Source organism: Lonchura striata, chromosome 6, assembly GCF_050655825.1.
Source record: "Lonchura striata isolate lonStrDom1 chromosome 6, ASM5065582v1, whole genome shotgun sequence".
Classification (NCBI taxonomy): domain Eukaryota; kingdom Metazoa; phylum Chordata; class Aves; order Passeriformes; family Estrildidae; genus Lonchura; species Lonchura striata.
Window position 1 is genome coordinate 41471113 of NC_140708.1, and position 23458 is coordinate 41494570.

Below are 23458 nucleotides of genomic sequence, written 5' to 3' on the forward strand. Positions count from 1 at the left end.
TGGCCCCTGGGTCTTGGACTCTGTCACTGGCCCTATTCTCTGTGAAACATGGCTCACCCTCTACACTTCCTGGTTTCAATTTTAAGGAGGTGCTTGTCTCTTCCGGGGCAGGCAGAATTCTTGGTGGGAGCAGTTTTGCTCCAGGATAAATCCTGTGCCATTCAGAACAAAATGATGTTAGAATGTCACTTGCAGCCACAGACCTCGTGATCCAACCTCTGCCCTTTTTCCCTATAAAACCAACCTCACCCTCTCTGTGTGTTGATGTCTCTTCATTGGAGGTGTGCTGCTCTCCAAGGGCAGCAAGAATTCCTGGTGTTGGCAGCTGTGGTCTGTGAGAAATCATTCACTGTTTTCAATTTTGGTAGCACAATTCCTGTTTGGCCAGGGGAAAGATTGTTAATTATCTTGGCAATGAAAATCTGGCACCCCATTGTTTAAGGGTCTGGCAAAGGGCTGTGTAGGGGAGGGAACACCCCACAGGACCTTTTTTCACCTTCTCCCCCACTCTTAGGTGTAGCAGCTCCCCATGTGAGCAGCTGCTTTTAGTGCAGCTACCTGCGCACACCTGCACAGGGAGCTGCTAATCCAGAGGGGCTAACAGGGGTATCCCAAGCGTCCCTCCAGGAGCTACAGTCGGAACATCCAGCTGGGACCGGGGAGCAGCCGGACCCACCCGGGCACGGAGCATCCCTTTGAGAAAATGCAGAGGGCAGAGCCCTCTTGCCAAGGGGCAGCACCTGAGCAGGCCGGGCAGCATGTGGGGTTCCATAGGAGAGCTTTCAACTTTCCCCTTTTATTGTGTCAGTCCCTCCCTAGAACCCCAAGACCTTCCACAGCACTCCCAGAAAAAAGAGGGGTTATGGAGAGACAAGGGGTTTAAAGTATGGGAAAAAACTTCCTTTTCCATTATTTCTTGCTTTCAAATAATGAGGAAATGCACTTCCCCTGTAATTTTAATGGTCTCATTTGAAAGAGTCCCTGCCTTTTCTATGCTGTTAGGGGTGGTAATTGACAGTGAATCCCCATATTCCATTATTTTCCAGTTTAAATAGAGGGGGGTAAACCTTGACAATGTTGTTTATGGGTTTGAATTAAGAGTAACCCTTTTTGTTGTCCTAAGGCTTAAATTGAGGGGGAAGCCCAGCTATCTCTCTTTCTTAAGGGTTTGGATTGAGGGGAAAATCCCTCTGTCTTCATAACTGGAGAGATTTAAATTGAGGAAAGCCTCTCTTTTCCCAATATTCGAGGGGATTAAGTTAAAGGGCGGAAGCCATTTATTTGCCATGGTATCCATTTCAGTGGAGGCAACTTCCCCATTTCTTCATTTTAAGGGATTAATTTGAAGGAGGCTCTTCTAAGATGCTTTTTCAGCATTTAAACCTACTTTTCAGGGCACTTCTTTCTGTGCCCTAGGACTAAGTACCTCAGAGAAAGGCAAGCCTAGCACGTACTTAACCTTTATGTTGCCCAGGAGCCTATTGTTTTTCTTATTTTTATTTATAATGTAGTTAGTCCTAACTAGCAGCCCCAAGGAGAACTTAAACTGTTCATATAATTAGTATTTTTCTCCACCCTTAGTCTCAGGTTGAGTACTACTTAGTAGTCACTGAGGAATAATTATATAAGTTAACAGCAAATCACCCAACTTATCTAGATATGCTGCCTAAAAACAAAGTTTTATTTCTTACCAGTTTTTTTGCCCTTTTGCTCCAAGCAGTTGTAGAAAAAAGAAAGAGCTGTCATTTCCCTGAAGAGTTTTCTTCTATATCCAGCCCTTTCTTCTCCTTGAATTCAAGCCAGAGGAGCCAAATAGCCACAGCTCCTCTGATGGCTTTTATACACTGTGGGGTTTGCCCCCTCCCTTTTCCCAGGTGCCACGGGAACGAGAGGCGGGCCCAATCAGGGGTATATTAACCCCAGCCTTTCCCAAGGGGCTTCATTCCCTCAGTGGGATCAGCTGGGGTAAGAGTTCTCCTCTCATTCAGATGAAGAGGCTCTTTTACCTTAGCTTGTTCTCTGCAGCTGCTTTTGGGCTTCTAATGCAACAGAGACTTTGAAGATACTGCAAAGAAAACAACGTTGAACACAGGGAGTATTTAAATTCACAGTTTGGGGTTGAGTATTCAGGGCTGGTAAGGTGCTTTTGTAATTTCTGATTTTTTTCTTCTTTTTTTAGGAGGGCAACTTCCAGTAATTGCAGTTTGTGTCAAGCGCAACATTTTTCCAGCAGATTCATCACGACGCAGAAGGCATCCGCACTGTGTCAAAGATGATGTGTGAGACGGTGGCTTCAGGTGAGTTGAGGATTGTGACTAGGAGAGGGAGAGTAAGCAGGGTACCGAGTTAGGAGTTATCCCGGTGGGGGTTTGCAGGCAGTAGGGTGAGAAACGGTGCGTATCTGCAAAGCTTTTCACAAGCATAGCAGAGGCATTCACGTGTCATACGGCACACAAGCTCATCCACCGAACTCACACAAATGCCACGTAGCTTTGCCTCTCTAACCCCGGTGCCACTCATCATAACAGCCATACCTTAGACTGAGGATGAGGCCGGAGACTTGAACACCCAGGCACACTCAGGAGAGGATAAGTAACTGACTTGCTGAGATTCGGCCCACATAGCACGAAACACAACCATTGATTTTCCCATTCTTTATTTTAGGAGACTAAGAGGCTAACAGGCTATCTCCTCTGAGCCAGACTCATTTCAGGTCCAAGGTGGATTCACATCACCAGTCATCCAAAAGATAAGTCAGGGCCAGGGCCTGGAGATGGGAGCAGCGTCTTCCTTCTGCACCCGATGGGGATTTTCATCCCCTGATACGTGCAAGATAAGTGCAGGGCTACAACCCATAGAGGGAATGGAAGAGAGGTGCCGGGTGGGACTCCCCAGGAGGGTTTTTTGAGACAATTTTGGAGATGGGGATGCCCAAGAAGCGTCTCCTAAGGCCACCTAAAGGGAAAGCGTCTGTTTTGATCTCAGTGCTGAGCTGCTCAGGGCAGAGCAGCGATGGCGTGTGTCCTGTCACTCGTCTCTGGTGCACCCTATTATCTTTGCATCTCTCAGTCCTTTTTTCTCCTCCAAAGCTCTCTCTCCCTGTCCTGTGTCACGGGTGTCTGCACATATTTTTCCTGGAGCTGCTCTGCCCTGCTGCATAGCCTGTATTAGCACAAGTCCTGGGGACTTGAAATTTGTAATGCCGGGTGTAGTTGGGCTCTAGATTGTATCAGGAGTTTGCCATAACATGTTTGGTGATGCTAAGTTGTCCTGCAGCCGTTTGACTTTAGTCCTAACTTCCTTTCAGATGCAGACAATTCAAATCTGTGGCAGAGGGCCCCAGTCCTGGGGGAGGGTGTTTCCATGAGCAGGTCAGTCATTGTTTGCATTTGTAGGGGAAGCCTAAATGGTGACTGTATTACAGCAGTGTTCTTTACCTTTATTTTCAGGAGGTCCAGGCAGATAGCAGCAGTCAAGGCCAAGTGTGCCAGGTGAGCAGTGGACCAAAGCAGTTGTTTTTGCTCAGCTTTTACTTTTTGATTCAACTGTAAGCATCCATTGTTGTTTGTGTGCTTTAGGGAATCCACTCAGAGTATGCCAAGCCCCTGTCCCCAACAGCTGATGGCCTGGATTTCTTGTGCTTGTGAGCCTTCAGGAAGTATTGCTGGACTCTGAGATGAAGCCTTGAAATTTTGTATTTCACGATGGCAGCCAGGTAGCCTTTGGCAATGGCTGAGGAGTTGCGGTGAGTCGCCGAGGTAGGGAGGGGGAGCCAAGGTCCTCTTAGGTTTCAGCAATGCCGAATCACTTTGTCTCTTCTTAACCCAGGCAGATCCTGCGATGACGGTGGCAGCCTCCGAGCCTGGCAAAAGTGAGCGGCCTGAGCATTCTTAGGAGAACGGTGAGTAGCGGGATTGCTGGGTTTTGTCCATTGTGCAGCTAAGATCATGCAGTGATGTTTGGTGTTCTCGATTGTAGCTGAGCACGGGACCACAGCCCGGTGACCATAGGACATTCCCTGCAGGCGAGGCAGCCTCCATTGGATTCTCATCCCCAGATGCCTGAGAGATAAGTATAGGGCTAAGGTCCACAGAGGGGATTAAAGTAGGGTGCTGGGAGGGCCTTTAGGATCAGCTTTGGGGGCAGGGATGTGCAAGAAGCGTCCCCTTAGGCCAGCTAAAGGAAAAGTGTCTGTTTTGACCACAGTGCTGAGGTGCTCAGGGCAGAACAGTTCTGGTGTGTGTCCTGTCAATTGTCTCTGGTGCACTGTGTGTTCTTTGGGTCTCTCGGTCCTTTCTTCTCCTCAAAAGCTTTCTGTCCCTGTCCTGTGTCACGGGTGTCTGCATGTATTTGTCCCGCAGCTGCTCTGCCCTGCTGCGTAGCCTGTAATAGCAAAAGTCCTAGGGACTTGAAATTTTTAATGCAGGATGTAGTTGGGCTCTAGATTTTATGGGGAGATAGACATAACATGTTTGGTGATGCTATGTTGTCCTGCAGCCATTTGACACTAGTCCTAACTTCCTTTCAGATGCTGACAACTGAAATCAGTGGCAGAGAGCCCCAGTCCTGGGTGTGGTTTTTCCTATGTGCAGGTCAGTCCTGGTTTGCATTTGCAGGGGCAGCCTCAATGGTGACCGTGTTACAGCAGTGTTCTTTGCCTTTACTTTCAGGAGGTCCAGGCAGACAGCAGCAGTCAAGGCCAAGTGTGCCAGGTGAGCAGTGGACCAAAGCAGTTGTTTTTGCTCAGCTTTTACTTCTTGCTCAGCTTTTAGTTTTTGATTCAACTGTAAGCATCCATTCTTGTTTGTGTGCTTTAAGGAATCGACTCAGAGTATGCCAAGCCTTTTTGACCGACAGCCGATGGCCTGGATTTCCTGTGCTTGTGAGCCTTCTGGAAGTATTGCTGAACTCTGAGATGAAGCCTTGAAATTTTGTATTTCACGATGGCTGCCAGGTAGCCCTTGGCACTGGCTGAGGAGTTGCGGTGAGTCGCCGAGGTAGGGAGGGGGAGCCAAGGTCCTCTTAGGTTTCAGCAATGCCGAGTCACTTTGTCTCTTCTTAACCCAGGCAGACCCTGCGATGACGGTGGCAGACTCCGAGCCTGGCCAAAGTGAGCGGCCGGAGCATTCTTAGGAGAAGGGTGAGTAGCGGGATTGCTGGGTTTTGTCCATTGTGCAGCTAAAGATCTTGCAGTGATGTTTGGTGTTCTCGATTGTAGCTGAGCACGGGACCACAGCCCGGTGACCATAGGACATTCCCTGCAGGCGAGGCAGCCTCCATTCACATGCGACATGGATCGTCATCCCCAGATGCCCAAGAGATAAGTATAGGGCTCAGACCCATAGAGGGATGAAAGAGGGTGTGCTGGGAGGATCTTTTGAATCAGCTTTGGGAGCGGGGATGTGCAAGAAGCGTCCCCTTAGGCCAGCTAAAGGAAAAGTGTCTGTTTTGACCACAGTGCTGAGGTGCTCAGGGCAGAGCAGTTCCGGTGTGTGTCCTGTCACTTGCCTCTGGTGCACTCTGTGATCTTTGGGTCTCTCAGTCCTTTCTTCTCCACAAAAGCTCTCTCTCCCTGTCCTGTGTCACGGGTGTCTGCACGTATTTTTCCCGGAGCTGATCTGCCCTGCTGCATAGCCTGTAATAGCGCAAGTCCTGGGGACTTGAAATTTGTAATGCTGGGTGCAGTTGGGCTCTAGATTGTATTAGGATATTGACATAACATGTTTGGTTCTGCTAAGTTGTCTTGCAGCCATTTGACACTAGTGCTAACTTCCTTTCAGATGCAGACAGTCCAAATCAGTGGCAGAGGGCCCCAGTCTTGTGTGGAGATTTTCCCATGAGCAGGTCAGTCATTGTCTGCATTTGCAGGGGCAGCTTAAATGGTGACTGTGTTACAGCTGTGTTCTTTGCCTTTATTTTTAGGAAGTCCAGGCAGATAGCAGCAGTCAATGCCAAGTGTGCCAGGTGAGCAGTGGACCAAAGCAGTTGTTCTTGCTAAGCTTTCCGTTTTTGGTGTGACTCTAAGCATCCATTCTTGTTTGTGTGCTTTAGGGAATCGACTCGGAGTATGCATAACTCTGTCACCAACCAGCTGATGGATCAGGTTTCATGCACTTTGGATCTCTCTGGAAGCATTACAGGACCCTGTGACGGAGCCTTCCAATCCTGCATTTCAAGGTCCCATCTGAGCAGCCCTGAGGAATGGCTGCGGAGTTGCGGTGAGTCCGGGAGGTAGGGAGGGGGGTGTGAGAGTACAGTCATGTTTCAGCAATGTCATGTCGCCTTGTCTCCACTTAACCTAGGCGTACCCTGCAATGACGGCGTCGGAATCCAAGCACGTCTGAAGCGTGCAGGCCAAGAACCCGGGCATTCTGAGGAGAACGGTGAGTAGCAGAATTACAAGTTTTTGGCCGATGTGCTGTTCAGACCGTGCACTGATGTTTAGTTTTCTTTGTCTTGGCAGACCCAGAGGTGACAGCTGGAACTTAGCAGACAGGCAGATGGCCACCTTCTACACTCAAGAGGGATTTGCATCCGCAGCTGCGTACAAGATAAGTGGAGGGTTATGACCCACAGAGGGGATGAAAGAGGGGTGCTGGGTTGGGACTTTCTAGAAGGGGTTTTTGTGTCAATTTTGGAGACAGGGATGTGCAAGAAGCATCTCCTTAGGCCATCTAAAGGGAAAGTGTCTGTTTTGACCACAGTGCTGAGGTGCTCAGGGCAGAGCAGTTCCGGTGTGTGTCCTGTCACTTGCCTCTGGTGCACTCTGTGTTCTTTTGATCTCTCAGTCCTTTCTTCTCTTCAAAAGCTCTCTCTCCCTGTCCTGTGTCACGGGTGTCTGCACATATTTTTCTTGGAGCTGATCTGCCCTGCTGCATAGCCTGTAATAGCGCAAGTCCTGGGGACTTGAAATTTGTAATGCTGGGTGCAGTTGGGCTCTAGATTGTATTAGGATATTGACATAACATGTTTGGTTCTGCTAAGTTGTCTTGCAGCCGTTTGACTTTAGTCCTAACTTCCTTTCAGATGCAGACAATTCAAATCTGTGGAAGAGGGCCTCAGTCCTGGGGGAGGGTGTTTCCATGAGCAGGTCAGTCATTGTTTGCATTTGCAGGGGATACTTAAATGGTGACTGTATTACAGCGGTGCTCTTTACCTTTATTTTTAGGAGGTCCAGGCAGACAGCAGCAGTCAAGGCCAAGTGTGCCAGGTGAGCAGTGGACCAAAGCAGTTGTTCTTGCTCAGCTTTTACTTTTTGATTCAACTGTAAGCATCCATTGTTGTTTGTGTGCTTTAGGGAATCCACTCAGAGTATGCCAAGCCTTTGTGACCGACAGCCGATGGCCTGGATTTCCTGTGCTTGTGAGCCCTCTGGAAGTATTTCAGGACTCTGAGATGAAGCCTTGAAATTTTGTATTTCACGATGGCATCCAGGGAGCCTTTGGCAATGGCTGAGGAGTTGCGGTGAGTCGCCGAGGTAGGGAGGGGGAGCCAAGGTCCTCTTAGGTTTCAGCAATGCTGAGTCACTATGTCTCTTCTTAACCCAGGCAGACCCTGCGATGACGGTGGCAGCCTCCAAGCCTGGCCAAAGTGCACAGCCCGAGCATTCTTAGGAGAACGGTGAGTAGCGGGATTGCTGGGTTTTGTCCATTGTGCAGCTAAGATCATGCAGTGATGTTTGGTGTTCTCGATTGTAGCTGAGCACGGGACCACAGCCCGGTGACCATAGGACATTCCCTGCAGGCGAGGCAGCCTCCATTCACATGCGACATGGATCGTCATCCCCAGATGCCCAAGAGATAAGTATAGGGCTCAGACCCATAGAGGGATGAAAGAGGGTGTGCTGGGAGGATCTTTTGAATCAGCTTTGGGAGCGGGGATGTGCGAGAAGCGTCCCCTTAGGCCAGCTAAAGGAAAAGTGTCTGTTTTGACCACAGTGCTGAGGTGCTCAGGGCAGAGCAGTTCCGGTGTGTGTCCTGTCACTTGCCTCTGGTGCACTCTGTGATCTTTGGGTCTCTCAGTCCTTTCTTCTCCACAAAAGCTCTCTCTCCCTGTCCTGTGTCACGGGTGTCTGCACGTATTTTTCCCGGAGCTGATCTGCCCTGCTGCATAGCCTGTAATAGCGCAAGTCCTGGGGACTTGAAATTTGTAATGCTGGGTGCAGTTGGGCTCTAGATTGTATTAGGATATTGACATAACATGTTTGGTTCTGCTAAGTTGTCTTGCAGCCATTTGACACTAGTGCTAACTTCCTTTCAGATGCAGACAGTCCAAATCAGTGGCAGAGGGCCCCAGTCTTGTGTGGAGATTTTCCCATGAGCAGGTCAGTCATTGTCTGCATTTGCAGGGGCAGCTTAAATGGTGACCGTGTTACAGCTGTGTTCTTTGCCTTTATTTTTAGGAGGTCCAGGCAGATAGCAGCAGTCAAGGCCAAGTGTGCCAGGTGAGCAGTGGACCAAAGCAGTTGTTCTTGCTAAGCTTTCCGTTTTTGGTGTGACTCTAAGCATCCATTCTTGTTTGTGGGCTTTAGGGAATCGACTCGGAGTATGCATAACTCTGTCACCAACCAGCTGATGGATCAGGTTTCATGCACTTTGGATCTCTCTGGAAGCATTACAGGACCCTGTGACGGAGCCTTCCAATCCTGCATTTCAAGGTCCCATCTGAGCAGCCCTGAGGAATGGCTGCGGAGTTGCGGTGAGTCCGGGAGGTAGGGAGGGGGGTGTGAGAGTACAGTCATGTTTCAGCAATGTCATGTCGCCTTGTCTCCACTTAACCTAGGCGTACCCTGCAATGACGGCGTCGGAATCCAAGCACGTCTGAAGCGTGCAGGCCAAGAACCCGGGCATTCTGAGGAGAACGGTGAGTAGCAGAATTACAAGTTTTTGGCCGATGTGCTGTTCAGACCGTGCACTGATGTTTAGTTTTCTTTGTCTTGGCAGACCCAGAGGTGACAGCTGGAACTTAGCAGACAGGCAGATGGCCACCTTCTACACTCAAGAGGGATTTGCATCCGCAGCTGCGTACAAGATAAGTGGAGGGTTATGACCCACAGAGGGGATGAAAGAGGGGTGCTGGGTTGGGACTTTCTAGAAGGGGTTTTTGTGTCAATTTTGGAGACAGGGATGTGCAAGAAGCATCTCCTTAGGCCACCTAAAGGGAAAGTGTCTGTTTTGACCACAGTGCTGAGGTGCTCAGGGCAGAGCAGTTCCGGTGTGTGTCCTGTCACTTGTCTCTGGTGCACTCTGTGTTCTTTTGATCTCTCAGTCCTTTCTTCTCTTCAAAAGCTCTCTGTCCCTGTCTTGTGTCACGGGTGTCTGCACATATTTTTCCCGGAGCTACTCTGCCCTGCTGCATAGCCTGTAATAGCACAAGTCCTGGGGACTTGAAATTGGTAATGCCGGGTGTAGTTGGGCTGTAGATTGTATCAGGAGTTTGCCATAACATGTTTGTAATTTGAGCAAAGGACCACAGCCCAGTACTCTCATGTTTCAGCAATGCCATGTTGTCTTGTCTCCACTTAACCTAGGTGTACCCTGCGATGATGGCATCAGAGTCCAAGCACGCTTGAAGTGTGCAGGCCAGGAACCCAGGCATTCTGAGGAGGATGGTGAGTAACAGATTTACCAGGTTTTAGCCGATGTGCTGCTAAGACCGTGCACTGATGTTTAGTTTTCTCTCTCTCGGCAGACCAAGAGGTGACAGCTGGAACTTAGCAGACCGGCCCATGGCCGTCTTCTGGACCCAACAGGCATTTGCTGCATGCAAGATAAGTTGAGGGTTATGACCCACAGAGGGGATGGAAGTGGGTGCTGAGTTAGGACTTCCTAGAAGGGGTTTTTGCATCAGTTTTGGATAAGAGGATGTCCAAGAAGTGTCTCCTTCAGCCACCTAAAGGGAAAGTGTCTGTTTTGACCACAATGCTGAGGTGCTCAGGGCAGAGCAGTTCCTGTGTGTGTCCTGTCACTTGTCTCTGGTGCACCCTATTATCTTTGCATCTCTCAGTCCTTTTTTCTCCTCAAAAGCTCTCCCTGTCCTGTGTCACGGGTGTCTGCACGTATTTTTCCCGGAGCTGCTCTGCCCTGTTGCATAGCCTGTAATAGCACAAGTCCTGGGGACTTGAAATTTGTAATGCAGGGTGTAGTTGGGCTCTAGATTGTATGGGGATATTCATATAACTTTTTGCTGCAGCTAAATTTTCCTGCAGCTGTTTGACACTAGTCTTAAGTTCCTTTCAGATGCTGACAGTTCAAATCTGCGGCAGAGGGCCCCAGTCCTGGGGGAGGGTGTTGCCATGAGCGGGTCAGTCATTGTTTGCATTTGCAGGGGAAGCCTAAATGGTGAATGTGTTACCACAGTGTTCTTTGCCTTTATTTTTAGGAGGTCCAGGCAGACGGCAGCAGTCAAGGCCAAGTGTGCCAGGTGAGCAGTGGACAGAAGGAGTTGTTCTGAATCAGGTCTCAATTTCTGGTGCAATTCTAAGCATCCATTCTTGGTTCCTTTGTTTTATTTTAGGCAGTCGTCTTGCAAGATGTCTTCGGTCCGGATGTCGAAGGCCAGGTGGGTTCAAGTGTAAGGTCTGGGTGTGCGTATTTTTCAGGTCAGGGGGATGTTGTTTTCACAGTTTCTCAGTGTGGGTTTTTTTTGCTTTGTGTTTTTGCAGGTGCTGTCGCTGCCCGAGCTGTGTGAAGGAACAGAGGCGAGCGGGTGAGTTGGCATTTAGGCACGGTGACTCACAGGTGACCGTTATGCAGCAGCATGTTTAAGCGTGTACCTTTTTGTTTTCCAGGTATCCTCCAGGCAGCCGGTGGAGTCAAACTGAGATTTCAGGTGAGCCGGGGCAGCGGTGTGTCAGAGTTTCGGGGATTTCTCTTTTTGTGTGCACTAGTTGAATTTTCCGTTTTGTCTTAGGTACCCTGAGGAGGAGCGTAGCTGAAGTTTGGAAACGGGAGCACCGAAGCTGATGCACAGAACGTCTTGCCGTCCACATCCAACTGACATGGGATTCCATCCGGTCATCTTGCAAAAGCTAAGTGCTGGGGCCAGTAGGTGGGAGCTGGGGGGGAAAACCTTTACTAGCACAGGAGGCTATTTGATGTTAGCTCAGAGAAGAGGCCCATAGTGGGACGGGCCCCTCGGGAGCAAAGGGAGAGGGTTTCTCCTCAGCCCCCCCAGAGTCGTCGCCGGGCAGGGCAGTTCTGATCCCTATCCGCGTTCTCGTGACGTTCGCATCGGCGGCCTTCTTCGACTCTCGACGTCGTCGTGGATCTCTTCACCATAGGAGCACGCCTTCACGTCCGCAGCTATAGCCACGGTCACCCTGTAGTCATTTCTTCCTTCTCTAGGCCTACTGAGCTTCTTAGGCTTCCTCTTAAGTGCTTTGGCACTAACATCTTGAAAGGAGTTACACATCATCATCAAGTGCTATTGCCCTAGGGCTCTCTTTCCTTTGGCATCATCAGCCCATGGCTCATCTTGGCTTAGGAATCTTGGGTCCATAAGATGAAATTGCCAGGCAGTTTCCACTTGTGTCCGTGTCCCGTTGTCTGTGTCCGTGTCCCGTTGTCTGTGTCCGTGTCCCGTTGTCTGTGTCATAGGTCTTTGTTACATCTCCATGCTTTAGCAGCATCATTTTTTTGCCGTATCGGCCATATTTTGCTCACATACCTTTCCGGATATCAATTATTCCGGCATCTTTACATATTTACTTTTTTGGGACCGAAAGATGTACACGAGATGTTCTCATTCATCTTCATTCTCAGTTTTGGTAGCCTTTCTCTTGGACTTCCGTACAGAGCTTATTAGCCCCTCATCACCTGACCACAGTAGTTCTGTAGCATCTGCCTTCTCAAAGGATATAGGGCTTAAAAATTAGTCTTCTGGAGAATTGTATCAAGTCCTCACTTATCTCTTATCTCCGTCAGCTTATGTCGCGCCTACCTACATCGGCTTATATCGTACACGCGCATGTTACACCTACCTAGGTTGGCTTATGTTGTTTGCGCTTATACTGTATGTACCTAACGTTGGCTTGTGTTGTTTGCGCTTATACTGTATGTACCTACCTTGGCTTATGTTGTTTGCGCTTATACTGTATGTACCTAACGTTGGCTTATGTTGTTTGCGCTTATACTGTATGTACCTAATGTTGGCTTATGTTGTTTGCGCTTATACTGTATGTACCTACCTTGGCTTATGTTGTTTGCGCTTATACTGTATGTACCTAACGTTGGCTTATGTTGTTTGCGCTTATACTGTATGTACCTACCTTGGCTTATGTTGTTTGCGCTTATACTGTATGTACCTAACGTTGGCTTATGTTGTTTGCGCTTATACTGTATGTACCTAACGTTGGCTTATGTTGTTTGCGCTTATACTGTATGTACCTACCTTGGCTTATGTTGTTTGCACTTATACTGTATGTACCTAACGTTGGCTTATGTTGTTTGCGCTTATACTGTATGTACCTACCTTGGCTTATGTTGTTTGCGCTTATACTGTATGTACCTAAGGTTGGCTTATGTTGTATGCACCTCTGTTGTGCCAATTAGGATCGGAGCTGCCTTGCCCGGCCACGTAGTTACGCTTAGGTAGAGCAGTTATAAAACTTTGCCATTCATCTGTCCTCTACGGGGTTTCGGGTACAACAGCGATGGGCCCAGAGTCTGTGTAGCTCCTAGCTCTCAGATAGTCAGTCATTGACCGCCTCCCCTTGTCTCATAGGTCGCCGGGTGCCTACAGGATTTCCTGGAATCTACCATTCGACATCGAGGAGCTGCGGTCAGAAGATGCGTTTAAAGCATATTCTTCAGCGTATTCTTTCACGTAAGGGTGGCAGCCAGCCTGTCAGCAGAAGAACGTGTGAGAGTGCGATTGTCTGTGTCTGTCTGTAAGGGTTTGTGTGTACTTGTGTCTGCAGCTGTGTGTCTGCAGCAGTTATAACCTTGTGTGTATTGCCTTTCAGGTTTTTCCACTCATTTTTAAATTTAGAATAAAAAATCCCCAGCCGGGGGTTTTTTTTTTTTTCCCCCCGGCTGGGTTTTTTTTTCCTCGGTCCCGGCCGGTCAGCGAGGCGACGTTCATCGCCAAAGTTGGGGCGCCTACCGCCCCGGGACCGAGGTTTTCGTCAGGCAGGAGGAATTTTTGGGAGTCTCCCGGGAGCCACGTTCCCGAGGAGCGTCACCACCGAGCGTCGGTGGCCAGGGCTTAGCGGAGCGGTTGAGATGAGAGCGAGGGTGGGTTTGCGTGTAAGCCGAAGGAGTGCTGTGTGTGTGAAGCAGTCATAACCTTGTGCATATTGCCTTTCAGGTTTTTCCACTCATTTTTAAATTTAGAATAAAAAATCCCCAGCCGGGGGGTTTTTTTTTTTTCCCCCCGGCTGGGTTTTTTTTTCCTCGGTCCCGGCCGGTCAGCGAGGCGACGTTCATCGCCAAAGTTAGGGCGCCGACCGCCCCGGGACCGAGGTTTTCGTCAGGCAGGAGGATTTTTTGGGAGTCTCCCGGGAGCCACGTTCCCGAGGAGCGTCACGACCGAGCGTCGGCGGCCAGGGCTTAGCGGAGCGGTTGAGATGAGAGCGAGGGTGGGTTTGCGTGTAAGCCGAAGGAGTGCTGTGTGTGTGAAGCAGTCATAACCTTGTGCATATTGCCTTTCAGGTTTTGCCACTCATTTTTAAATTTAGAATAAAAAATCCCCAGCCGGGGGGTTTTTTTTTTTTTCCCCCCGGCTGGGTTTTTTTTTCCTCGGTCCCGGCCGGTCAGCGAGGCGACGTTCATCGCCAAAGTTAGGGCGCCGACCGCCCCGGGACCGAGGTTTTCGTCAGGCAGGAGGAATTTTTGGGAGTCTCCCGGGAGCCACGTTCCCGAGGAGCGTCACGACCGAGCGTCGGCGGCCAGGGCTTAGCGGAGCGGTTGAGATGAGAGCGAGGGTGGGTTTGCGTGTAAGCCGAAGGAGTGCTGTGTGTGTGAAGCAGTCATAACCTTGTGCATATTGCCTTTCAGGTTTTGCCACTCATTTTTAAATTTAGAATAAAAAATCCCCAGCCGGGGGGTTTTTTTTTTTTCCCCCCGGCTGGGTTTTTTTTTCCTCGGTCCCGGCCGGTCAGCGAGGCGACGTTCATCGCCAAAGTTAGGGTGCCGACCGCCCCGGGACCGAGGTTTTCGTCAGGCAGGAGGATTTTTTGGGAGTCTCCAGGGAACCACGTTCCCGAGGAGAGACGACGCCTCAGGGGTCAGAATGCAGTTGCAGCGAATGTGAGTTTCTGTGCAACAGGAAGGGGGCGTGCAGGTCGGCCGAGAGTTTCGTGCCATTTTTGTTCTGGGCGTGTCATAACAATAAAAGCGTAAAGGGCTCGTCTGAAACGGTTATATTGTGTCAATATGTATTTGGCTTGTAGTACATTATATTGTTCTGTATCTGCAGTTGTTCCTGTCTTTTGATGTATTTTGCTGTATGTAAATTGGACTTGTACTTGTGTACCCAGGTACGATGTATTTTTAATTGTATTTGTATCTGTACTCACATTTGTATACTTTATTTCCCTGTGTATTGCTGAAGTTTAAATTAAAGGAATAAAGATTAATCAGCCCCAATAACAATTCCCCTTACCCTCTGCCCCGCCCACCATTCGTGTCCTGTCTTTCTTTGGTGTGGTCGCGTCATCATTTTAACCCTATTTCTCCCTCTGCCTCTTACTTTCCTCTTTAGTCTATTCCTCACTTTATCCTTCCACGTCTAACTCTTTCTCTGTCTCTGGCTGTGTTTCCTTTGTTTCCATTTCTAACACATCTCTATGTTTCTCTAACCCTGTCTATTTTTTTTCTAGTCCTCTACTTGTATTTCCCCATGTCTCTTTGTATGTCTCTTTCAATCTAGGTTTCACTGCATTTTCTTCTTCTTTTTTTTTTCTCTTTGTCACCCTTTGTCTTTCTTACACTTGCTATCCTTTTCTTTGTCTCTAACACTTTTTTGTTTTCTGTCTAACTTTAACTCTTTTGTCTTTCTAACTCTCTATTTCTTTCCCTCTCGAACCCTACCTTTTGTTCCGTCTCTATTTCTTTTTTTCCTCGCCCATTTCCTTTTCTCTTTCATTTCAAGCGCTTCCTTTTCTGTTTGCGTTTCACTCTTTTTCTCTTTACTCTTTCTGATCTGACTTTTTTGGTTTTTCTTTTCTCTCTAAGTCTTTCATTTTTCTTGCTCTGTCTCCTCCTCACTCTCTCCTCTTGTTCTCACTGTCTCTTCTTCTTATTCTTCTGAGTCTGACTCTCTCCTCCTCACTCTCTCCTCTTGTTCTCACTGTCTCTTCTTCTTATTCTTCTCACTCTCTCCTCCTCACTCTCTCTTCTTATTCTTCTCACTCTGACTCTCTTCTCCTCACTCTCTCCTCTTGTTCTCACTGTCTCTTCTTCTTCTTCTACTCACTCTCTCCTCCTCACTCTCTCTCATCTTATTCTTCTCACTCTGACTCTCTCCTCCTCACTCTCTCCTCCTCACTCTCTCTTCTTATTCTTCTCACTCTGACTCTCTCCTCCTCACTCTCTCCTCTTGTTCTGTCTCCTCTTCTTCTTCTCACTCTCTCCTCCTCACTCTCTCCTCTTCTTCTTCTCACTCTCTCCTCTTCTTCTTCTCACTCTCTCCTCTTCTTCTTCTCACTCTCTCCTCTTCTTCTTCTCACTCTCTCCTCTTCTTCTTCTCACTCTCTCCTCTTTTTCCTCTCTTTCTCTTTCTTTCTAAACTTAGAATAAAAAAGCAGCAGTAGAAATTTTGATGCTCCCAGGGAGTAAAAATAAAAAAAAAAAACATTTAAAAGAGAAATTTTTACTCCCTGGGAGCATCAAAATTTCTACTGCTGCACCAGACTTTATATTTTTCTTCTTTTTATATATATATAGTATATAGTGTATATATAGTATATATACACTATATATACTATATATACACTATATACATAATAGGGGTTCTAGTAGGTAGCCCCGACCCCTCCTCCTCTCCCCGCCCCTAGCCACTCCCCCGACGCTCACCCCGCCCCTAGCCACTCCCCCCGACGCTCACCCCGCCCCCAGCCACTCCCCCGACGCTCACCCCGCCCCCAGCCACTCCCCCGACGCTCACCCCGCCCCTAGCCACTCCCCCGACGCTCACCCCGCCCCCAGCCACTCCCCCGACGCTCACCCCGCCCCTAGCCACTCCCCCGACGCTCACCCCGCCCCTTGCCACTCCCCCGACGCTCACCCCGCCCCTTGCCACTCCCCCGACCCCGCCCCCAGCCCCTCCCCTAACCCTAACCCCGCCCCTAACCCCTCCCCCGACCCCGCCCCCAGCCCCTCCCCTAACCCTAACCCCGCCCCCAGCCCCTCCCCTAACCCTAACCCCGCCCAGGCAGCGGGGCGTGTCCGGGGGCGGAGCGGGGGGCGGAGCGGGGGGCGGAGCGAGGGGCGTGTCGGGGGCGGAGCGGGGGGCGTGTCGGGGGGCGGAGCGGGGGGCGTGTCGGGGGCGGAGCGGGGGGCGTGTCGGGGGGCGGAGCGGGGGGCGTGTCGGGGGGCGGAGCGGGGGGCGTGTCGGGGGGCGGAGCGGGGGGCGTGTCGGGGGGCGGAGCGGGGGGCGTGTCGGGGGGCGGAGCGGGGGGCGTGTCGGGGGGCGGAGCGGGGGGCGTGTCGGGGGGCGGAGCGGGGGGCGTGTCGGGGGGCGGAGCGGGGGGCGTGTCGGGGGGCGGAGCGAGGGGCGTGTCGGGGGGCGGAGCGGGGGGCGTGTCGGGGGGCGGAGCGAGGGGCGTGTCGGGGGGCGGAGCGGGGGGCGTGTCGGGGGGCGGAGCGAGGGGCGTGTCGGGGGGCGGAGCGGGGGGCGTGTCGGGGGGCGGAGCGGGGGGCGTGTCGGGGGGCGGAGCGGGGGGCGTGTCGGGGGACGGAGCGGGGGGCGTGTCGGGGGGCGGAGCGAGGGGCGTGTCGGGGGGCGGAGCGGGGGGCGTGTCGGGGGGCGGAGCGGGGGGCGTGTCGGGGGGCGGAGCGGGGGGCGTGTCGGGGGGCGGAGCGGGGGGCGTGTCGGGGGGCGGAGCGGGGGGCGTGTCGGGGGGCGGAGCGAGGGGCGTGTCGGGGGGCGGAGCGGGGGGCGTGTCGGGGGGCGGAGCGGGGGGCGTGTCGGGGGGCGGAGCGGGGGGCGTGTCGGGGGGCGGAGCGGGGGGCGTGTCGGGGGGCGGAGCGGGGGGCGTGTCGGGGGACGGAGCGGGGGGCGTGTCGGGGGGCGGAGCGAGGGGCGTGTCGGGGGGCGGAGCGAGGGGCGTGTCCGGGGGCGGAGCCGGGGGCGTGTCCGGGGGCGGAGCCGGGGGCGTGTCCGGGGGAGGAGCCGGGGGCGTGTCGGGGGGGCGGAGCGGGGGGCGTGTCGGGGGGCGTGTCCGGGGGAGGAGCCGGGGGCGTGTCGGGGGGGCGGAGCGGGGGGCGGAGCAGGGGGGTTAGGGTTAGGGTTAGGGTTAGGGTTAGGGTTAGGGTTAGGGTTAGGGTTAGGGTTAGGGTTAGGGTTAGGGTTAGGGTTAGGGTTAGGGTTAGGGTTAGGGTTAGGGTTAGGGTTAGGGTTAGGGTTAGGGTTAGGGTTAGGGTTAGGGTTAGGGTTAGGGTTAGGGTTAGGGTTAGGGTTAGGGTTAGGGTTAGGGTTAGGGTTAGGGTTAGGGTTAGGGTTAGGGTTAGGGTTAGGGTTAGGGTTAGGGTTAGGGTTAGGGTTAGGGTTAGGGTTAGGGTTAGGGTTAGGGTTAGGGTTAGGGTTAGGGTTAGGGTTAGGGTTAGGGTTAGGGTTAGGGTTAGGGTTAGGGTTAGGGTTAGGGTTAGGGTTAGGGTTAGGGTTAGGGTTAGGGTTAGGGTTAGGGTTAGGGTTAGGGTTAGGGTTAGGGTTAGGGTTAGGGTTAGGGTTAGGGTTAGGGTTAGGGTTAGGGTTAGGGTTAGGGTTAGGGTTAGGGTTAGGGTTAGGGTTAGGGTTAGGGTTAGGGTTAGGGTTAGGGTTAGGGTTAGGGTTAGGGTTAGGGTTAGGGTTAGGGTTAGGGTTAGGGTTAGGGTTAGGGTTAGGGTTAGGGTTAGGGTTAGGGTTAGGGTTAGGGTTAGGGTTAGGGTTAGGGTTAGGGTTAGGGTTAGGGTTAGGGTTAGGGTTAGGGTTAGGGTTAGGGTTAGGGTTAGGGTTAGGGTTAGGGTTAGGGTTAGGGTTAGGGTTAGGGTTAGGGTTAGGGTTAGGGTTAGGGTTAGGGTTAGGGTTAGGGTTAGGGTTAGGGTTAGGGTTAGGGTTAGGGTTAGGGTTAGGGTTAGGGTTAGGGTTAGGGTTAGGGTTAGGGTTAGGGTTAGGGTTAGGGTTAGGGTTAGGGTTAGGGTTAGGGTTAGGGTTAGGGTTAGGGTTAGGGTTAGGGTTAGGGTTAGGGTTAGGGTTAGGGTTAGGGTTAGGGTTAGGGTTAGGGTTAGGGTTAGGGTTAGGGTTAGGGTTAGGGTTAGGGTTAGGGTTAGGGTTAGGGTTAGGGTTAGGGTTAGGGTTAGGGTTAGGGTTAGGGTTAGGGTTAGGGTTAGGGTTAGGGTTAGGGTTAGGGTTAGGGTTAGGGTTAGGGTTAGGGTTAGGGTTAGGGTTAGGGTTAGGGTTAGGGTTAGGGTTAGGGTTAGGGTTAGGGTTAGGGTTAGGGTTAGGGTTAGGGTTAGGGTTAGGGTTAGGGTTAGGGTTAGGGTTAGGGTTAGGGTTAGGGTTAGGGTTAGGGTTAGGGTTAGGGTTAGGGTTAGGGTTAGGGTTAGGGTTAGGGTTAGGGTTAGGGTTAGGGTTAGGGTTAGGGTTAGGGTTAGGGTTAGGGTTAGGGTTAGGGTTAGGGTTAGGGTTAGGGTTAGGGTTAGGGTTAGGGTTAGGGTTAGGGTTAGGGTTAGGGTTAGGGTTAGGGTTAGGGTTAGGGTTAGGGTTAGGGTTAGGGTTAGGGTTAGGGTTAGGGTTAGGGTTAGGGTTAGGGTTAGGTTAGGGTTAGGGTTAGGGTTAGGGTTAGGGTTAGGGTTAGGGTTAGGGTTAGGGTTAGGGTTAGGGTTAGGGTTAGGGTTAGGGTTAGGGTTAGGGTTAGGGTTAGGGTTAGGGTTAGGGTTAGGGTTAGGGTTAGGGTTAGGGTTAGGGTTAGGGTTAGGGTTAGGGTTAGGGTTAGGGTTAGGGTTAGGGTTAGGGTTAGGGTTAGGGTTAGGGTTAGGGTTAGGGTTAGGGTTAGGGTTAGGGTTAGGGTTAGGGTTAGGGTTAGGGTTAGGGTTAGGGTTAGGGTTAGGGTTAGGGTTAGGGTTAGGGTTAGGGTTAGGGTTAGGGTTAGGGTTAGGGTTAGGGTTAGGGTTAGGGTTAGGGTTAGGGTTAGGGTTAGGGTTAGGGTTAGGGTTAGGGTTAGGGTTAGGGTTAGGGTTAGGGTTAGGGTTAGGGTTAGGGTTAGGGTTAGGGTTAGGGTTAGGGTTAGGGTTAGGGTTAGGGTTAGGGTTAGGGTTAGGGTTAGGGTTAGGGTTAGGGTTAGGGTTAGGGTTAGGGTTAGGGTTAGGGTTAGGGTTAGGGTTAGGGTTAGGGTTAGGGTTAGGGTTAGGGTTAGGGTTAGGGTTAGGGTTAGGGTTAGGGTTAGGGTTAGGGTTAGGGTTAGGGTTAGGGTTAGGGTTAGGGTTAGGGTTAGGGTTAGGGTTAGGGTTAGGGTTAGGGTTAGGGTTAGGGTTAGGGTTAGGGTTAGGGTTAGGGTTAGGGTTAGGGTTAGGGTTAGGGTTAGGGTTAGGGTTAGGGTTAGGGTTAGGGTTAGGGTTAGGGTTAGGGTTAGGGTTAGGGTTAGGGTTAGGGTTAGGGTTAGGGTTAGGGTTAGGGTTAGGGTTAGGGTTAGGGTTAGGGTTAGGGTTAGGGTTAGGGTTAGGGTTAGGGTTAGGGTTAGGGTTAGGGTTAGGTTAGGGTTAGGGTTAGGGTTAGGGTTAGGGTTAGGGTTAGGGTTAGGGTTAGGGTTAGGGTTAGGGTTAGGGTTAGGGTTAGGGTTAGGGTTAGGGTTAGGGTTAGGGTTAGGGTTAGGGTTAGGGTTAGGGTTAGGGTTAGGGTTAGGGTTAGGGTTAGGGTTAGGGTTAGGGTTAGGGTTAGGGTTAGGGTTAGGGTTAGGGTTAGGGTTAGGGTTAGGGTTAGGGTTAGGGTTAGGGTTAGGGTTAGGGTTAGGGTTAGGGTTAGGGTTAGGGTTAGGGTTAGGGTTAGGGTTAGGGTTAGGGTTAGGGTTAGGGTTAGGGTTAGGGTTAGGGTTAGGGTTAGGGTTAGGGTTAGGGTTAGGGTTAGGGTTAGGGTTAGGGTTAGGGTTAGGGTTAGGGTTAGGGTTAGGGTTAGGGTTAGGGTTAGGGTTAGGGTTAGGGTTAGGGTTAGGGTTAGGGTTAGGGTTAGGGTTAGGGTTAGGGTTAGGGTTAGGGTTAGGGTTAGGGTTAGGGTTAGGGTTAGGGTTAGGGTTAGGGTTAGGGTTAGGGTTAGGGTTAGGGTTAGGGTTAGGGTTAGGGTTAGGGTTAGGGTTAGGGTTAGGGTTAGGGTTAGGGTTAGGGTTAGGGTTAGGGTTAGGGTTAGGGTTAGGGTTAGGGTTAGGGTTAGGGTTAGGGTTAGGGTTAGGGTTAGGGTTAGGGTTAGGGTTAGGGTTAGGGTTAGGGTTAGGGTTAGGGTTAGGGTTAGGGTTAGGGTTAGGGTTAGGGTTAGGGTTAGGGTTAGGGTTAGGGTTAGGGTTAGGGTTAGGGTTAGGGTTAGGGTTAGGGTTAGGGTTAGGGTTAGGGTTAGGGTTAGGGTTAGGGTTAGGGTTAGGGTTAGGGTTAGGGTTAGGGTTAGGGTTAGGGTTAGGGTTAGGGTTAGGGTTAGGGTTAGGGTTAGGGTTAGGGTTAGGGTTAGGGTTAGGGTTAGGGTTAGGGTTAGGGTTAGGGTTAGGGTTAGGGTTAGGGTTAGGGTTAGGGTTAGGGTTAGGGTTAGGGTTAGGGTTAGGGTTAGGGTTAGGGTTAGGGTTAGGGTTAGGGTTAGGGTTAGGGTTAGGGTTAGGGTTAGGGTTAGGGTTAGGGTTAGGGTTAGGGTTAGGGTTAGGGTTAGGGTTAGGGTTAGGGTTAGGGTTAGGGTTAGGGTTAGGGTTAGGGTTAGGGTTAGGGTTAGGGTTAGGGTTAGGGTTAGGGTTAGGGTTAGGGTTAGGGTTAGGGTTAGGGTTAGGGTTAGGGTTAGGGTTAGGGTTAGGGTTAGGGTTAGGGTTAGGGTTAGGGTTAGGGTTAGGGTTAGGGTTAGGGTTAGGGTTAGGGTTAGGGTTAGGGTTAGGGTTAGGGTTAGGGTTAGGGTTAGGGTTAGGGTTAGGGTTAGGGTTAGGGTTAGGGTTAGGGTTAGGGTTAGGGTTAGGGTTAGGGTTAGGGTTAGGGTTAGGGTTAGGGTTAGGGTTAGGGTTAGGGTTAGGGTTAGGGTTAGGGTTAGGGTTAGGGTTAGGGTTAGGGTTAGGGTTAGGGTTAGGGTTAGGGTTAGGGTTAGGGTTAGGGTTAGGGTTAGGGTTAGGGTTAGGGTTAGGGTTAGGGTTAGGGTTAGGGTTAGGGTTAGGGTTAGGGTTAGGGTTAGGGTTAGGGTTAGGGTTAGGGTTAGGGTTAGGGTTAGGGTTAGGGTTAGGGTTAGGGTTAGGGTTAGGGTTAGGGTTAGGGTTAGGGTTAGGGTTAGGGTTAGGGTTAGGGTTAGGGTTAGGGTTAGGGTTAGGGTTAGGGTTAGGGTTAGGGTTAGGGTTAGGGTTAGGGTTAGGGTTAGGGTTAGGGTTAGGGTTAGGGTTAGGGTTAGGGTTAGGGTTAGGGTTAGGGTTAGGGTTAGGGTTAGGGTTAGGGTTAGGGTTAGGGTTAGGGTTAGGGTTAGGGTTAGGGTTAGGGTTAGGGTTAGGGTTAGGGTTAGGGTTAGGGTTAGGGTTAGGGTTAGGGTTAGGGTTAGGGTTAGGGTTAGGGTTAGGGTTAGGGTTAGGGTTAGGGTTAGGGTTAGGGTTAGGGTTAGGGTTAGGGTTAGGGTTAGGGTTAGGGTTAGGGTTAGGGTTAGGGTTAGGGTTAGGGTTAGGGTTAGGGTTAGGGTTAGGGTTAGGGTTAGGGTTAGGGTTAGGGTTAGGGTTAGGGTTAGGGTTAGGGTTAGGGTTAGGGTTAGGGTTAGGGTTAGGGTTAGGGTTAGGGTTAGGGTTAGGGTTAGGGTTAGGGTTAGGGTTAGGGTTAGGGTTAGGGTTAGGGTTAGGGTTAGGGTTAGGGTTAGGGTTAGGGTTAGGGTTAGGGTTAGGGTTAGGGTTAGGGTTAGGGTTAGGGTTAGGGTTAGGGTTAGGGTTAGGGTTAGGGTTAGGGTTAGGGTTAGGGTTAGGGTTAGGGTTAGGGTTAGGGTTAGGGTTAGGGTTAGGGTTAGGGTTAGGGTTAGGGTTAGGGTTAGGGTTAGGGTTAGGGTTAGGGTTAGGGTTAGGGTTAGGGTTAGGGTTAGGGTTAGGGTTAGGGTTAGGGTTAGGGTTAGGGTTAGGGTTAGGGTTAGGGTTAGGGTTAGGGTTAGGGTTAGGGTTAGGGTTAGGGTTAGGGTTAGGGTTAGGGTTAGGGTTAGGGTTAGGGTTAGGGTTAGGGTTAGGGTTAGGGTTAGGGTTAGGGTTAGGGTTAGGGTTAGGGTTAGGGTTAGGGTTAGGGTTAGGGTTAGGGTTAGGGTTAGGGTTAGGGTTAGGGTTAGGGTTAGGGTTAGGGTTAGGGTTAGGGTTAGGGTTAGGGTTAGGGTTAGGGTTAGGGTTAGGGTTAGGGTTAGGGTTAGGGTTAGGGTTAGGGTTAGGGTTAGGGTTAGGGTTAGGGTTAGGGTTAGGGTTAGGGTTAGGGTTAGGGTTAGGGTTAGGGTTAGGGTTAGGGTTAGGGTTAGGGTTAGGGTTAGGGTTAGGGTTAGGGTTAGGGTTAGGGTTAGGGTTAGGGTTAGGGTTAGGGTTAGGGTTAGGGTTAGGGTTAGGGTTAGGGTTAGGGTTAGGGTTAGGGTTAGGGTTAGGGTTAGGGTTAGGGTTAGGGTTAGGGTTAGGGTTAGGGTTAGGGTTAGGGTTAGGGTTAGGGTTAGGGTTAGGGTTAGGGTTAGGGTTAGGGTTAGGGTTAGGGTTAGGGTTAGGGTTAGGGTTAGGGTTAGGGTTAGGGTTAGGGTTAGGGTTAGGGTTAGGGTTAGGGTTAGGGTTAGGGTTAGGGTTAGGGTTAGGGTTAGGGTTAGGGTTAGGGTTAGGGTTAGGGTTAGGGTTAGGGTTAGGGTTAGGGTTAGGGTTAGGGTTAGGGTTAGGGTTAGGGTTAGGGTTAGGGTTAGGGTTAGGGTTAGGGTTAGGGTTAGGGTTAGGGTTAGGGTTAGGGTTAGGGTTAGGGTTAGGGTTAGGGTTAGGGTTAGGGTTAGGGTTAGGGTTAGGGTTAGGGTTAGGGTTAGGGTTAGGGTTAGGGTTAGGGTTAGGGTTAGGGTTAGGGTTAGGGTTAGGGTTAGGGTTAGGGTTAGGGTTAGGGTTAGGGTTAGGGTT

The 23458-nt window shown here is 51.0% G+C and overlaps 1 long non-coding RNA gene across 3 annotated transcripts; it reads left to right on the plus strand.

The window, feature by feature from the left end:
- Positions 1-251: 251 nt before the first annotated feature.
- LOC146767104 (uncharacterized) lies at positions 252-7114 on the plus strand. 3 transcript variants are annotated; one of them, XR_014956234.1, is made up of 7 exons: positions 252-2297; positions 3308-3371; positions 3450-3491; positions 3579-3745; positions 3829-4592; positions 4671-4712; positions 4819-7114. It is a non-coding gene; the product is annotated as an uncharacterized LOC146767104 (long non-coding RNA). The 3 variants fall into 3 exon arrangements; XR_014956233.1 differs by having other exon boundaries at positions 3579-4592; XR_014956235.1 differs by lacking the exon at positions 3308-3371 and having other exon boundaries at positions 3579-4592.
- Positions 7115-23458: the final 16344 nt, after the last annotated feature.